General features: G+C 42.8%; 21 non-coding genes across 21 annotated transcripts in view; all 21 read left to right on the forward strand.

The window, feature by feature from the left end:
- Positions 1 to 81, forward strand: part of trnas-aga (transfer RNA serine (anticodon AGA)) — an 82-nt gene extending 1 nt beyond the window's left edge. Inside the window, exon 1 of the tRNA in view lies at positions 1 to 81. This exon is cut by the window's left edge and continues 1 nt beyond it. This is a non-coding gene — a tRNA (tRNA-Ser).
- Positions 82 to 958: 877 nt separating this feature from the next.
- On the forward strand, positions 959 to 1,032 carry trnai-aau (transfer RNA isoleucine (anticodon AAU)). The gene has a single exon. It is a non-coding gene; the product is annotated as a tRNA-Ile (tRNA).
- Positions 1,033 to 1,299: 267 nt separating this feature from the next.
- Positions 1,300 to 1,381, forward strand: trnas-aga (transfer RNA serine (anticodon AGA)). The gene has a single exon. It is a non-coding gene; the product is annotated as a tRNA-Ser (tRNA).
- Positions 1,382 to 2,258: 877 nt separating this feature from the next.
- Positions 2,259 to 2,332, forward strand: trnai-aau (transfer RNA isoleucine (anticodon AAU)). The gene has a single exon. It is a non-coding gene; the product is annotated as a tRNA-Ile (tRNA).
- A 267-nt stretch (positions 2,333 to 2,599) lies between these two features.
- trnas-aga (transfer RNA serine (anticodon AGA)) lies at positions 2,600 to 2,681 on the forward strand. Its single transcript has one exon. It is a non-coding gene; the product is annotated as a tRNA-Ser (tRNA).
- A 1,218-nt stretch (positions 2,682 to 3,899) lies between these two features.
- On the forward strand, positions 3,900 to 3,981 carry trnas-aga (transfer RNA serine (anticodon AGA)). Its single transcript has one exon. It is a non-coding gene; the product is annotated as a tRNA-Ser (tRNA).
- A 1,218-nt stretch (positions 3,982 to 5,199) lies between these two features.
- trnas-aga (transfer RNA serine (anticodon AGA)) lies at positions 5,200 to 5,281 on the forward strand. The gene has a single exon. It is a non-coding gene; the product is annotated as a tRNA-Ser (tRNA).
- Positions 5,282 to 6,158: 877 nt separating this feature from the next.
- trnai-aau (transfer RNA isoleucine (anticodon AAU)) lies at positions 6,159 to 6,232 on the forward strand. The gene has a single exon. It is a non-coding gene; the product is annotated as a tRNA-Ile (tRNA).
- A 269-nt stretch (positions 6,233 to 6,501) lies between these two features.
- Positions 6,502 to 6,583, forward strand: trnas-aga (transfer RNA serine (anticodon AGA)). Its single transcript has one exon. It is a non-coding gene; the product is annotated as a tRNA-Ser (tRNA).
- Positions 6,584 to 7,460: 877 nt separating this feature from the next.
- trnai-aau (transfer RNA isoleucine (anticodon AAU)) lies at positions 7,461 to 7,534 on the forward strand. The gene has a single exon. It is a non-coding gene; the product is annotated as a tRNA-Ile (tRNA).
- Positions 7,535 to 7,803: 269 nt separating this feature from the next.
- trnas-aga (transfer RNA serine (anticodon AGA)) lies at positions 7,804 to 7,884 on the forward strand. Its single transcript has one exon. It is a non-coding gene; the product is annotated as a tRNA-Ser (tRNA).
- An 878-nt stretch (positions 7,885 to 8,762) lies between these two features.
- On the forward strand, positions 8,763 to 8,836 carry trnai-aau (transfer RNA isoleucine (anticodon AAU)). Its single transcript has one exon. It is a non-coding gene; the product is annotated as a tRNA-Ile (tRNA).
- Positions 8,837 to 9,103: 267 nt separating this feature from the next.
- Positions 9,104 to 9,185, forward strand: trnas-aga (transfer RNA serine (anticodon AGA)). Its single transcript has one exon. It is a non-coding gene; the product is annotated as a tRNA-Ser (tRNA).
- Positions 9,186 to 10,062: 877 nt separating this feature from the next.
- Positions 10,063 to 10,136, forward strand: trnai-aau (transfer RNA isoleucine (anticodon AAU)). Its single transcript has one exon. It is a non-coding gene; the product is annotated as a tRNA-Ile (tRNA).
- Positions 10,137 to 10,403: 267 nt separating this feature from the next.
- Positions 10,404 to 10,485, forward strand: trnas-aga (transfer RNA serine (anticodon AGA)). Its single transcript has one exon. It is a non-coding gene; the product is annotated as a tRNA-Ser (tRNA).
- Positions 10,486 to 11,362: 877 nt separating this feature from the next.
- On the forward strand, positions 11,363 to 11,436 carry trnai-aau (transfer RNA isoleucine (anticodon AAU)). Its single transcript has one exon. It is a non-coding gene; the product is annotated as a tRNA-Ile (tRNA).
- Positions 11,437 to 11,705: 269 nt separating this feature from the next.
- trnas-aga (transfer RNA serine (anticodon AGA)) lies at positions 11,706 to 11,787 on the forward strand. Its single transcript has one exon. It is a non-coding gene; the product is annotated as a tRNA-Ser (tRNA).
- An 878-nt stretch (positions 11,788 to 12,665) lies between these two features.
- On the forward strand, positions 12,666 to 12,739 carry trnai-aau (transfer RNA isoleucine (anticodon AAU)). The gene has a single exon. It is a non-coding gene; the product is annotated as a tRNA-Ile (tRNA).
- A 267-nt stretch (positions 12,740 to 13,006) lies between these two features.
- Positions 13,007 to 13,088, forward strand: trnas-aga (transfer RNA serine (anticodon AGA)). Its single transcript has one exon. It is a non-coding gene; the product is annotated as a tRNA-Ser (tRNA).
- An 877-nt stretch (positions 13,089 to 13,965) lies between these two features.
- trnai-aau (transfer RNA isoleucine (anticodon AAU)) lies at positions 13,966 to 14,039 on the forward strand. Its single transcript has one exon. It is a non-coding gene; the product is annotated as a tRNA-Ile (tRNA).
- A 269-nt stretch (positions 14,040 to 14,308) lies between these two features.
- Positions 14,309 to 14,390, forward strand: trnas-aga (transfer RNA serine (anticodon AGA)). Its single transcript has one exon. It is a non-coding gene; the product is annotated as a tRNA-Ser (tRNA).
- Positions 14,391 to 15,000: the final 610 nt, after the last annotated feature.

Consider the following 15,000-nt stretch of genomic DNA (forward strand, 5'->3'; position numbering starts at 1 on the left):
TTGTCGTGGCCGAGTGGTTAAGGCGATGGACTAGAAATCCATTGGGGTCTCCCCACGCAGGTTCAAACCCTGCCGACAACGTGCCTGATCTAGTTGGAAACTATTTGTTGAGTAAACATCATCTCACTTTTGTGAAAAGCCCATATCTTGGACACGGAAAGAGCTAGAGCTCTAGAACTACAAACACATGATCTAGACGGCACCAGGAACCATTGCTGTGAGTTCAGGGAAATTTACATTTTGCTACAATTCCCGAAATATGTCAGTGTAACCATGGACCAAATTGTTTGTTTTTTAAAAAGCCCATATCTTGGTGAATTTAGGAGCTAGAGCTCTAAAATTTGCAAACGCAGCATCTACAGGACACGAGGATAATTGTCTGGTAGTTTGGGGCGAATTCAATTTTTTGTCCGATTTCCCAAAACGACAGTGTAACCATGGACCAAATTGTTTGTTTTTTTAAAAGCCCATATCTTGGTGAATTTAGGAGCTAGAGCTCTACAATTTGCAAACGCAGCATCTACAGGACACGAGGATCATTTTCTGTTAGATTGGGGAAAATTTATTTTTTGGTCCGATTTCCCAAAACGACAGTGTAACCATGGACCAAATTGGTCAATTTTGGGAAAAGCCCATATCTTGGCCAAGGAAAGAGCTAGAGCTCTAGAACTACAAACACAGCATCTAGATGGCACTAGGACCAATTGCTGCAGGTTTGGGGGAAAATATAAATTTTGGTCCAATTCTCGAAATATGTCAGTGTAACCATGGACCAAATAGGTCCATTTTGTGAAAAAGCCCATATCTTGGCCAAGGAAAGAGCTAGACTTAAGCTCCACAGCGAGCCTGGTCTGGAGCAGCATAGGTTGAAGTGGGGTCAGGTACAGGCCCAACAGAACAGGACCCACATCCCTATTTGAAATTTTTTCAAAACTTATGAAATGTTACAACTACATGTGGCCGGTTAGCTCAGATGGTTAGAGCGTGGTGCTAATAACGCCAAGGTCACGGGTTCGATCCCCGTACGGGCCAGGATTTTGGCAATGTATGTCTTGTTAACTTTCCAAAATACCATGCCCTTATTGTGCAGTTAAACTGCAAATATGTCAGTGTAACCATGGACCAAATTGGTCAATTCTGGGAAAGCCAATATCTTGTCCAAGGCAAGAGCTAGAGCTCTAGAACTACAAACACAGCATCTAGATGTGCCCAGCATCCATTGCTGTGAGTTTGGGGAAACTTGCATTTTGGTCAGATTCGTGAAAAAGTTGACTGGTACCATGGAAACACTGGTTTTGTGTTGTCGTGGCCGAGTGGTTAAGGCGATGGACTAGAAATCCATTGGGGTCTCCCCGCGCAGGTTCAAACCCTGCCGACAACGTGCCTGATCTAGTTAGAAACTATTTGTTGAGTAAACATCATCTCACTTTTGTGAAAAGCCCATATCTTGGACACGGAAAGAGCTAGAGCTCTAGAACTACAAACACATGATCTAGACGGCACCAGGAACCATTGCTGTGAGTTCAGGGAAATTTACATTTTGCTACAATTCCCGAAATATGTCAGTGTAACCATGGACCAAATTGTTTGTTTTTTAAAAAGCCCATATCTTGGTGAATTTAGGAGCTAGAGCTCTAAAATTTGCAAACGCAGCATCTACAGGACACGAGGATAATTGTCTGGTAGTTTGGGGCGAATTCAATTTTTTGTCCGATTTCCCAAAACGACAGTGTAACCATGGACCAAATTGTTTGTTTTTTTAAAAGCCCATATCTTGGTGAATTTAGGAGCTAGAGCTCTAAAATTTGCAAACGCAGCATCTACAGGACACGAGGATCATTTTCTGTTAGATTGGGGAAAATTTATTTTTTGGTCCGATTTCCCAAAACGACAGTGTAACCATGGACCAAATTGGTAAATTTTGGGAAAAGCCCATATCTTGGCCAAGGAAAGAGCTAGAGCTCTAGAACTACAAACACAGCATCTAGATGGCACTAGGACCAATTGCTGCAGGTTTGGGGGAAAATATAAATTTTGGTCCAATTCCCGAAATATGTCAGTGTAACCATGGACCAAATAGGTCCATTTTGTGAAAAAGCCCATATCTTGGCCAAGGAAAGAGCTAGACTTAAGCTCCACAGCGAGCCTGGTCTGGAGCAGCATAGGTTGAAGTGGGGTCAGGTACAGGCCCAACAGAACAGGACCCACATCCCTATTTGAAATTTTTTAAAAACGTATGAAATGTTACAACTACATGTGGCCGGTTAGCTCAGATGGTTAGAGCGTGGTGCTAATAACGCCAAGGTCACGGGTTCGATCCCCGTACGGGCCAGGATTTTGGCAATGTATGTCTTGTTAACTTTCCAAAATACCATGCCCTTATTGTGCAGTTAAACTGCAAATATGTCAGTGTAACCATGGACCAAATTGGTCAATTCTGGGAAAGCCAATATCTTGTCCAAGGCAAGAGCTAGAGCTCTAGAACTACAAACACAGCATCTAGATGTGCCCAGCATCCATTGCTGTGAGTTTGGGGAAACTTGCATTTTGGTCAGATTCGTGAAAAAGTTGACTGGTACCATGGAAACACTGGTTTTGTGTTGTCGTGGCCGAGTGGTTAAGGCGATGGACTAGAAATCCATTGGGGTCTCCCCGCGCAGGTTCAAACCCTGCCGACAACGTGCCTGATCTAGTTGGAAACTATTTGTTGAGTAAACATCATATCACTTTTGTGAAAAGCCCATATCTTGGACACGGAAAGAGCTAGAGCTCTAGTACTACAAACACATGATCTAGACGGCACCAGGAACCATTGCTGTGAGTTCAGGGAAATTTACATTTTGCTACAATTCCCGAAATATGTCAGTGTAACCATGGACCAAATTGTTTGTTTTTTAAAAAGCCCATATCTTGGTGAATTTAGGAGCTAGAGCTCTAAAATTTGCAAACGCAGCATCTACAGGACACGAGGATAATTGTCTGGTAGTTTGGGGCGAATTCAATTTTTTGTCCGATTTCCCAAAACGACAGTGTAACCATGGACCAAATTGTTTGTTTTTTTAAAAGCCCATATCTTGGTGAATTTAGGAGCTAGAGCTCTAAAATTTGCAAACGCAGCATCTACAGGACACGAGGATCATTTTCTGTTGGTTTGGGGAAAATTTATTTTTTGGTCCGATTTCCCAAAACGACAGTGTAACCATGGACCAAATTGGTCAATTTTGGGAAAAGCCCATATCTTGGCCAAGGAAAGAGCTAGAGCTCTAGAACTACAAACACAGCATCTAGATGGCACTAGGACCAATTGCTGCAGGTTTGGGGGAAAATATAAATTTTGGTCCAATTCTCGAAATATGTCAGTGTAACCATGGACCAAATAGGTCCATTTTGTGAAAAAGCCCATATCTTGGCCAAGGAAAGAGCTAGACTTAAGCTCCACAGCGAGCCTGGTCTGGAGCAGCATAGGTTGAAGTGGGGTCAGGTACAGGCCCAACAGAACAGGACCCACATCCCTATTTGAAATTTTTTTAAAACTTATGAAATGTTACAACTACATGTGGCCGGTTAGCTCAGATGGTTAGAGCGTGGTGCTAATAATGCCAAGGTCTGGGGTTCGATCCCCGTACGGGCCAGGATTTTGGCAATGTATGTCTTGTTAACTTTCCAAAATACCATGCCCTTATTGTGCAGTTAAACTGCAAATATGTCAGTGTAACCATGGACCAAATTGGTCAATTCTGGGAAAGCCAATATCTTGTCCAAGGCAAGAGCTAGAGCTCTAGAACTACAAACACAGCATCTAGATGTGCCCAGCATCCATTGCTGTGAGTTTGGGGAAACTTGCATTTTGGTCAGATTCGTGAAAAAGTTGACTGGTACCATGGAAACACTGGTTTTGTGTTGTCGTGGCCGAGTGGTTAAGGCGATGGACTAGAAATCCTTTGGGGTCTCCCCGCGCAGGTTCAAACCCTGCCGACAACGTGCCTGATCTAGTTGGAAACTATTTGTTGAGTAAACATCATCTCACTTTTGTGAAAAGCCCATATCTTGGACACGGAAAGAGCTAGAGCTCTAGAACTACAAACACATGATCTGGACGGCACCAGGAACCATTGCTGTGAGTTCAGGGAAATTTACATTTTGCTACAATTCCCGAAATATGTCAGTGTAACCATGGACCAAATTGTTTGTTTTTTAAAAAGCCCATATCTTGGTGAATTTAGGAGCTAGAGCTCTAAAATTTGCAAACGCAGCATCTACAGGACACGAGGATAATTGTCTGGTAGTTTGGGGCGAATTCAATTTTTTGTCCGATTTCCCAAAACGACAGTGTAACCATGGACCAAATTGTTTGTTTTTTTAAAAGCCCATATCTTGGTGAATTTAGGAGCTAGAGCTCTAAAATTTGCAAACGCAGCATCTACAGGACACGAGGATCATTTTCTGTTGGTTTGGGGAAAATTTATTTTTTGGTCCGATATCCCAAAACGACAGTGTAACCATGGACCAAATTGGTCAATTTTGGGAAAAGCCCATATCTTGGCCAAGGAAAGAGCTAGAGCTCTAGAACTACAAACACAGCATCTAGATGGCACTAGGACCAATTGCTGCAGGTTTGGGGGAAAATATAAATTTTGGTCCAATTCTCGAAATATGTCAGTGTAACCATGGACCAAATAGGTCCATTTTGTGAAAAAGCCCATATCTTGGCCAAGGAAAGAGCTAGACTTAAGCTCCACAGCGAGCCTGGTCTGGAGCAGCATAGGTTGAAGTGGGGTCAGGTACAGGCCCAACAGAACAGGACCCACATCCCTATTTGAAATTTTTTTAAAACTTATGAAATGTTACAACTACATGTGGCCGGTTAGCTCAGATGGTTAGAGCGTGGTGCTAATAATGCCAAGGTCTGGGGTTCGATCCCCGTACGGGCCAGGATTTTGGCAATGTATGTCTTGTTAACTTTCCAAAATACCATGCCCTTATTGTGCAGTTAAACTGCAAATATGTCAGTGTAACCATGGACCAAATTGGTCAATTCTGGGAAAGCCAATATCTTGTCCAAGGCAAGAGCTAGAGCTCTAGAACTACAAACACAGCATCTAGATGTGCCCAGCATCCATTGCTGTGAGTTTGGGGAAACTTGCATTTTGGTCAGATTCGTGAAAAAGTTGACTGGTACCATGGAAACACTGGTTTTGTGTTGTCGTGGCCGAGTGGTTAAGGCGATGGACTAGAAATCCATTGGGGTCTCCCCGCGCAGGTTCAAACCCTGCCGACAACGTGCCTGATCTAGTTGGAAACTATTTGTTGAGTAAACATCATCTCACTTTTGTGAAAAGCCCATATCTTGGACACGGAAAGAGCTAGAGCTCTAGAACTACAAACACATGATCTAGACGGCACCAGGAACCATTGCTGGGAGTTCAGGGAAATTTACATTTTGCTACAATTCCCGAAATATGTCAGTGTAACCATGGACCAAATTGTTTGTTTTTTAAAAAGCCCATATCTTGGTGAATTTAGGAGCTAGAGCTCTAAAATTTGCAAACGCAGCATCTACAGGACACGAGGATAATTGTCTGGTAGTTTGGGGCGAATTCAATTTTTTGTCCGATTTCCCAAAACGACAGTGTAACCATGGACCAAATTGTTTGTTTTTTTAAAAGCCCATATCTTGGTGAATTTAGGAGCTAGAGCTCTAAAATTTGCAAACGCAGCATCTACAGGACACGAGGATCATTTTCTGTTAGATTGGGGAAAATTTATTTTTTGGTCCGATTTCCCAAAACGACAGTGTAACCATGGACCAAATTGGTCAATTTTGGGAAAAGCCCATATCTTGGCCAAGGAAAGAGCTAGAGCTCTAGAACTACAAACACAGCATCTATATGGCACTAGGACCAATTGCTGCAGGTTTGGGGGAAAATATAAATTTTGGTCCAATTCTCGAAATATGTCAGTGTAACCATGGACCAAATAGGTCCATTTTGTGAAAAAGCCCATACCTTGGCCAAGGAAAGAGCTAGACTTAAGCTCCACAGCGAGCCTGGTCTGGAGCAGCATAGGTTGAAGTGGGGTCAGGAACAGGCCCAACAGAACAGGACCCACATCCCTATTTGAAATTTTTTAAAAACTTATGAAATGTTACAACTACATGTGGCCGGTTAGCTCAGATGGTTAGAGCGTGGTGCTAATAACGCCAAGGTCACGGGTTCGATCCCCGTACGGGCCAGGATTTTGGCAATGTATGTCTTGTTAACTTTCCAAAATACCATGCCCTTATTGTGCAGTTAAACTGCAAATATGTCAGTGTAACCATGGACCAAATTGGTCAATTCTGGGAAAGCCAATATCTTGTCCAAGGCAAGAGCTAGAGCTCTAGAACTACAAACACAGCATCTAGATGTGCCCAGCATCCATTGCTGTGAGTTTGGGGAAACTTGCATTTTGGTCAGATTCGTTAAAAAAAGTTGACTGGTACCATGGAAAGACTGGTTTTGTGTTGTCGTGGCCGAGTGGTTAAGGCGATGGACTAGAAATCCATTGGGGTCTCCCCGCGCAGGTTCAAACCCTGCCGACAACGTGCCTGATCTATTTGGAAACTATTTGTTGAGTAAACATCATATCACTTTTGTGAAAAGCCCATATCTTGGACACGGAAAGAGCTAGAGCTCTAGAACTACAAACACATGATCTAGACGGCACCAGGAACCATTGCTGTGAGTTCAGGGAAATTTACATTTTGCTACAATTCCCGAAATATGTCAGTGTAACCATGGACCAAATTGTTTGTTTTTTAAAAAGCCCATATCTTGGTGAATTTAGGAGCTAGAGCTCTAAAATTTGCAAACGCAGCATCTACAGGACACGAGGATAATTGTCTGGTAGTTTGGGGCGAATTCAATTTTTTGTCCGATTTCCCAAAACGACAGTGTAACCATGGACCAAATTGTTTGTTTTTTTAAAAGCCCATATCTTGGTGAATTTAGGAGCTAGAGCTCTAAAATTTGCAAACGCAGCATCTACAGGACACGAGGATCATTTTCTGTTAGTTTGGGGAAAATTTATTTTTTGGTCCGATTTCCCAAAACGACAGTGTAACCATGGACCAAATTGGTCAATTTTGGGAAAAGCCCATATCTTGGCCAAGGAAAGAGCTAGAGCTCTAGAACTACAAACACAGCATCTAGATGGCACTAGGACCAATTGCTGCATGTTTGGGGGAAAATATAAATTTTGGTCCAATTCTCGAAATATGTCAGTGTAACCATGGACCAAATAGGTCCATTTTGTGAAAAAGCCCATACCTTGGCCAAGGAAAGAGCTAGACTTAAGCTCCACAGCGAGCCTGGTCTGGAGCAGCATAGGTTGAAGTGGGGTCAGGAACAGGCCCAACAGAACAGGACCCACATCCCTATTTGAAATTTTTTAAAAACTTATGAAATGTTACAACTACATGTGGCTGGTTAGCTCAGATGGTTAGAGCGTGGTGCTAATAACGCCAAGGTCACGGGTTCGATCCCCGTACGGGCCAGGATTTTGGCAATGTATGTCTTGTTAACTTTCCAAAATACCATGCCCTTATTGTGCAGTTAAACTGCAAATATGTCAGTGTAACCATGGACCAAATTGGTCAATTCTGGGAAAGCCAATATCTTGTCCAAGGCAAGAGCTAGAGCTCTAGAACTACAAACACAGCATCTAGATGTGCCCAGCATCCATTGCTGTGAGTTTGGGGAAACTTGCATTTTGGTCAGATTCGTGAAAAAAAGTTGACTGGTACCATGGAAAGACTGGTTTTGTGTTGTCGGGCCGAGTGGTTAAGGCGATGGACTAGAAATCCTTTGGGGTCTCCCCGCGCAGGTTCAAACCCTGCCGACAACGTGCCTGATCTAGTTGGAAACTATTTGTTGAGTAAACATCATATCACTTTTGTGAAAAGCCCATATCTTGGACACGGAAAGAGCTAGAGCTCTAGAACTACAAACACATGATCTAGACGGCACCAGGAACCATTGCTGTAAGTTCAGGGAAATTTACATTTTGCTACAATTCCCGAAATATGTCAGTGTAACCATGGACCAAATTGTTTGTTTTTTAAAAAGCCCATATCTTGGTGAATTTAGGAGCTAGAGCTCTAAAATTTGCAAACGCAGCATCTACAGGACACGAGGATAATTGTCTGGTAGGTTGGGGCGAATTCAATTTTTTGTCCGATTTCCCAAAACGACAGTGTAACCATGGACCAAATTGTTTGTTTTTTTAAAAGCCCATATCTTGGTGAATTTAGGAGCTAGAGCTCTAAAATTTGCAAACGCAGCATCTACAGGACACGAGGATCATTTTCTGTTAGTTTGGGGAAAATTTATTTTTTGGTCCGATTTCCCAAAACGACAGTGTAACCATGGACCAAATTGGTCAATTTTGGGAAAAGCCCATATCTTGGCCAAGGAAAGAGCTAGAGCTCTAGAACTACAAACACAGCATCTAGATGGCACTAGGACCAATTGCTGCAGGTTTGGGGGAAAATATAAATTTTGGTCTAATTCTCGAAATATGTCAGTGTAACCATTGGACCAAATAGGTCCATTTTGTGAAAAAGCCCATATCTTGGCCAAGGAAAGAGCTTGACTTAAGCTCCACAGCGAGCCTGGTCTGGAGCAGCATAGGTTGAAGTGGGGTCAGGTACAGGCCCAACAGAACAGGACCCACATCCCTATTTGAAATTTTTTAAAAACTTATGAAATGTTACAACTACATGTGGCCAGTTAGCTCAGATGGTTAGAGCGTGGTGCTAATAACGCCGAGGTCACGGGTTCGATCCCCGTACGGGCTAGGATTTTGGCAATGTATGTCTTGTTAACTTTCCAAAATACCATGCCCTTATTGTGCAGTTAAACTGCAAATATGTCAGTGTAACCATGGACCAAATTGGTCAATTCTGGGAAAGCCAATATCTTGTCCAAGGCAAGAGCTAGAGCTCTAGAACTACAAACACAGCATCTAGATGTGCCCAGCATCCATTGCTGTGAGTTTGGGGAAACTTGCATTTTGGTCAGATTCGTGAAAAAGTTGACTGGTACCATGGAAACACTGGTTTTGTGTTGTCGTGGCCGAGTGGTTAAGGCGATGGACTAGAAATCCATTGGGGTCTCCCCGCGCAGGTTCAAACCCTGCCGACAACGTGCCTGATCTAGTTGGAAACTATTTGTTGAGTAAACATCATCTCACTTTTGTGAAAAGCCCATATCTTGGACACGGAAAGAGCTAGAGCTCTAGAACTACAAACACATGATCTAGACGGCACCAGGAACCATTGCTGGGAGTTCAGGGAAATTTACATTTTGCTACAATTCCCGAAATATGTCAGTGTAACCATGGACCAAATTGTTTGTTTTTTAAAAAGCCCATATCTTGGTGAATTTAGGAGCTAGAGCTCTAAAATTTGCAAACGCAGCATCTACAGGACACGAGGATAATTGTCTGGTAGTTTGGGGCGAATTCAATTTTTTGTCCGATTTCCCAAAACGACAGTGTAACCATGGACCAAATTGTTTGTTTTTTTAAAAGCCCATATCTTGGTGAATTTAGGAGCTAGAGCTCTAAAATTTGCAAACGCAGCATCTACAGGACACGAGGATCATTTTCTGTTAGATTGGGGAAAATTTATTTTTTGGTCCGATTTCCCAAAACGACAGTGTAACCATGGACCAAATTGGTCAATTTTGGGAAAAGCCCATATCTTGGCCAAGGAAAGAGCTAGAGCTCTAGAACTACAAACACAGCATCTAGATGGCACTAGGACCAATTGCTGCAGGTTTGGGGGAAAATATAAATTTTGGTCCAATTCTCGAAATATGTCAGTGTAACCATGGACCAAATAGGTCCATTTTGTGAAAAAGCCCATACCTTGGCCAAGGAAAGAGCTAGACTTAAGCTCCACAGCGAGCCTGGTCTGGAGCAGCATAGGTTGAAGTGGGGTCAGGAACAGGCCCAACAGAACAGGACCCACATCCCTATTTGAAATTTTTTTAAAACTTATGAAATGTTACAACTACATGTGGCCGGTTAGCTCAGATGGTTAGAGCGTGGTGCTAATAACGCCAAGGTCACGGGTTCGATCCCCGTACGGGCCAGGATTTTGGCAATGTATGTCTTGTTAACTTTCCAAAATACCATGCCCTTATTGTGCAGTTAAACTGCAAATATGTCAGTGTAACCATGGACCACATTGGTCAATTCTGGGAAAGCCAATATCTTGTCCAAGGCAAGAGCTAGAGCTCTAGAACTACAAACACAGCATCTAGATGTGCCCAGCATCCATTGCTGTGAGTTTGGGGAAACTTGCATTTTGGTCAGATTCGTGAAAAAGTTGACTGGTACCATGGAAACACTGGTTTTGTGTTGTCGTGGCCGAGTGGTTAAGGCGATGGACTAGAAATCCTTTGGGGTCTCCCCGCGCAGGTTCAAACCCTGCCGACAACGTGCCTGATCTAGTTGGAAACTATTTGTTGAGTAAACATCATCTCACTTTTGTGAAAAGCCCATATCTTGGACACGGAAAGAGCTAGAGCTCTAGAACTACAAACACATGATCTAGACGGCACCAGGAACCATTGCTGTGAGTTCAGGGAAATTTACATTTTGCTACAATTCCCGAAATATGTCAGTGTAACCATGGACCAAATTGTTTGTTTTTTAAAAAGCCCATATCTTGGTGAATTTAGGAGCTAGAGCTCTAAAATTTGCAAACGCAGCATCTACAGGACACGAGGATAATTGTCTGGTAGTTTGGGGCGAATTCAATTTTTTGTCCGATTTCCCAAAACGACAGTGTAACCATGGACCAAATTGTTTGTTTTTTTAAAAGCCCATATCTTGGTGAATTTAGGAGCTTGAGCTCTAAAATTTGCAAACGCAGCATCTACAGGACACGAGGATCATTTTCTGTTAGTTTGGGGAAAATTTATTTTTTGGTCCGATTTCCCAAAACGACAGTGTAACCATGGACCAAATTGGTCAATTTTGGGAAAAGCCCATATCTTGGCCAAGGAAAGAGCTAGAGCTCTAGAACTACAAACACAGCATCTAGATGGCACTAGGACCAATTGCTGCATGTTTGGGGGAAAATATAAATTTTGGTCCAATTCTCGAAATATGTCAGTGTAACCATGGACCAAATAGGTCCATTTTGTGAAAAAGCCCATACCTTGGCCAAGGAAAGAGCTAGACTTAAGCTCCACAGCGAGCCTGGTCTGGAGCAGCATAGGTTGAAGTGGGGTCAGGAACAGGCCCAACAGAACAGGACCCACATCCCTATTTGAAATTTTTTAAAAACTTATGAAATGTTACAACTACATGTGGCTGGTTAGCTCAGATGGTTAGAGCGTGGTGCTAATAACGCCAAGGTCACGGGTTCGATCCCCGTACGGGCCAGGATTTTGGCAATGTATGTCTTGTTAACTTTCCAAAATACCATGCCCTTATTGTGCAGTTAAACTGCAAATATGTCAGTGTAACCATGGACCAAATTGGTCAATTCTGGGAAAGCCAATATCTTGTCCAAGGCAAGAGCTAGAGCTCTAGAACTACAAACACAGCATCTAGATGTGCCAAGCATCCATTGCTGTGAGTTTGGGGAAACTTGCATTTTGGTCAGATTCGTGAAAAAAAGTTGACTGGTACCATGGAAACACTGGTTTTGTGTTGTCGTGGCCGAGTGGTTAAGGCGATGGACTAGAAATCCTTTGGGGTCTCCCCGCGCAGGTTCAAACCCTGCCGACAACGTGCCTGATCTAGTTGGAAACTATTTGTTGAGTAAACATCATATCACTTTTGTGAAAAGCCCATATCTTGGACACGGAAAGAGCTAGAGCTCTAGAACTACAAACACATGATCTAGACGGCACCAGGAACCATTGCTGTGAGTTCAGGGAAATTTACATTTTGCTACAATTCCCGAAATATGTCAGTGTAACCATGGACCAAATTGTTTGTTTTTTAAAAAGCCCATATCTTGGTGAATTTAGGAGCTAGAGCTCTAAAATTTGCAAACGCAGCATCTACAGGACACGAGGATAATTGTCTGGTAGGTTGGGGCGAATTCAATTTTTTGTCCGATTTCCCAAAACGACAGTGTAACCATGGACCAAATTGTTTGTTTTTTTAAAAGCCCATATCTTGGTGAATTTAGGAGCTAGAGCTCTAAAATTTGCAAACGCAGCATCTACAGGACACGAGGATCATTTTCTGTTAGTTTGGGGAAAATTTATTTTTTGGTCCGATTTCCCAAAACGACAGTGTAACCATGGACCAAATTGGTCAATTTTGGGAAAAGCCCATATCTTGGCCATGGAAAGAGCTAGAGCTCTAGAACTACAAACACAGCATCTAGATGGCACTAGGACCAATTGCTGCAGGTTTGGGGGAAAATATAAATTTTGGTCTAATTCTCGAAATATGTCAGTGTAACCATTGGACCAAATAGGTCCATTTTGTGAAAAAGCCCATATCTTGGCCAAGGAAAGAGCTAGACTTAAGCTCCACAGCGAGCCTGGTCTGGAGCAGCATAGGTTGAAGTGGGGTCAGGTACAGGCCCAACAGAACAGGACCCACATCCCTATTTGAAATTTTTTAAAAACTTATGAAATGTTACAACTACATGTGGCCGGTTAGCTCAGATGGTTAGAGCGTGGTGCTAATAACGCCGAGGTCACGGGTTCGATCCCCGTACGGGCTAGGATTTTGGCAATGTATGTCTTGTTAACTTTCCAAAATACCATGCCCTTATTGTGCAGTTAAACTGCAAATATGTCAGTGTAACCATGGACCAAATTGGTCAATTCTGGGAAAGCCAATATCTTGTCCAAGGCAAGAGCTAGAGCTCTAGAACTACAAACACAGCATCTAGATGTGCCCAGCATCCATTGCTGTGAGTTTGGGGAAACTTGCATTTTGGTCAGATTCGTGAAAAAGTTGACTGGTACCATGGAAACACTGGTTTTGTGTTGTCGTGGCCGAGTGGTTAAGGCGATGGACTAGAAATCCATTGGGGTCTCCCCGCGCAGGTTCAAACCCTGCCGACAACGTGCCTGATCTAGTTGGAAACTATTTGTTGAGTAAACATCATCTCACTTTTGTGAAAAGCCCATATCTTGGACACGGAAAGAGCTAGAGCTCTAGAACTACAAACACATGATCTAGACGGCACCAGGAACCATTGCTGGGAGTTCAGGGAAATTTACATTTTGCTACAATTCCCGAAATATGTCAGTGTAACCATGGACCAAATTGTTTGTTTTTTAAAAAGCCCATATCTTGGTGAATTTAGGAGCTAGAGCTCTAAAATTTGCAAACGCAGCATCTACAGGACACGAGGATAATTGTCTGGTAGTTTGGGGCGAATTCAATTTTTTGTCCGATTTCCCAAAACGACAGTGTAACCATGGACCAAATTGTTTGTTTTTTTAAAAGCCCATATCTTGGTGAATTTAGGAGCTAGAGCTCTAAAATTTGCAAACGCAGCATCTACAGGACACGAGGATCATTTTCTGTTAGATTGGGGAAAATTTATTTTTTGGTCCGATTTCCCAAAACGACAGTGTAACCATGGACCAAATTGGTCAATTTTGGGAAAAGCCCATATCTTGGCCAAGGAAAGAGCTAGAGCTCTAGAACTACAAACACAGCATCTAGATGGCATTAGGACCAATTGCTGCAGGTTTGGGGGAAAATATAAATTTTGGTCCAATTCTCGAAATATGTCAGTGTAACCATGGACCAAATAGGTCCATTTTGTGAAAAAGCCCATACCTTGGCCAAGGAAAGAGCTAGACTTAAGCTCCACAGCGAGCCTGGTCTGGAGCAGCATAGGTTGAAGTGGGGTCAGGTACAGGCCCAACAGAACAGGACCCACATCCCTATTTGAAATTTTTTAAAAACTTATGAAATGTTACAACTACATGTGGCCGGTTAGCTCAGATGGTTAGAGCGTGGTGCTAATAACGCCAAGGTCACGGGTTCGATCCCCGTACGGGCCAGGATTTTGGCAATGTATGTCTTGTTAACTTTCCAAAATACCATGCCCTTATTGTGCAGTTAAACTGCAAATATGTCAGTGTAACCATGGACCAAATTGGTCAATTCTGGGAAAGCCAATATCTTGTCCAAGGCAAGAGCTAGAGCTCTAGAACTACAAACACAGCATCTAGATGTGCCCAGCATCCATTGCTGTGAGTTTGCGGAAACTTGCATTTTGGTCAGATTCGTGAAAAAGTTGACTGGTACCATGGAAACACTGTTTTTTTCTGTTGTCGTGGCCGAGTGGTTAAGGCGATGGACTAGAAATCCATTGGGGTCTCCCCGCGCAGGTTCAAACCCTGCCGACAACGTGCCTGATCTAGTTGGAAACTATTTGTTGAGTAAACATCATCTCACTTTTGTGAAAAGCCCATATCTTGGACACGGAAAGAGCTAGAGCTCTAGTACTACAAACACATGATCTAGACGGCACCAGGAACCATTGCTGTGAGTTCAGGGAAATTTACATTTTGCTACAATTCCCGAAATATGTCAGTGTAACCATGGACCAAATTGTTTGTTTTTTTAAAAGCCCATATCTTGGTGAATTTAGGAGCTAGAGCTCTAAAATTTGCAAACGCAGCATCTACAGGACACGAGGATCATTTTCTGTTAGATTGGGGAAAATTTATTTTTTGGTCCGATTTCCCAAAACGACAGTGTAACCATGGACCAAATTGGTCAATTTTGGGAAAAGCCCATATCTTGGCCAAGGAAAGAGCTAGAGCTCTAGAACTACAAACACAGCATCTAGATGGCACTAGGACCAATTGCTGCAGGTTTGGGGGAAAATATAAATTTTGGTCCAATTCCCGAAATATGTCAGTGTAACCATGGACCAAATAGGTCCATTTTGTGAAAAAGCCCATATCTTGGCCAAGGAAAGAGCTAGACTTAAGCTCCACAGCGAGCCTGGTCTGG

Source organism: Genypterus blacodes, unplaced genomic scaffold (assembly GCF_046128005.1).
Source record: "Genypterus blacodes isolate CSIRO-AG114 ecotype Tasmania unplaced genomic scaffold, CSIRO-AGI_Gbla_v1 ptg000044l_1, whole genome shotgun sequence".
NCBI lineage: Eukaryota > Metazoa > Chordata > Actinopteri > Ophidiiformes > Ophidiidae > Genypterus > Genypterus blacodes.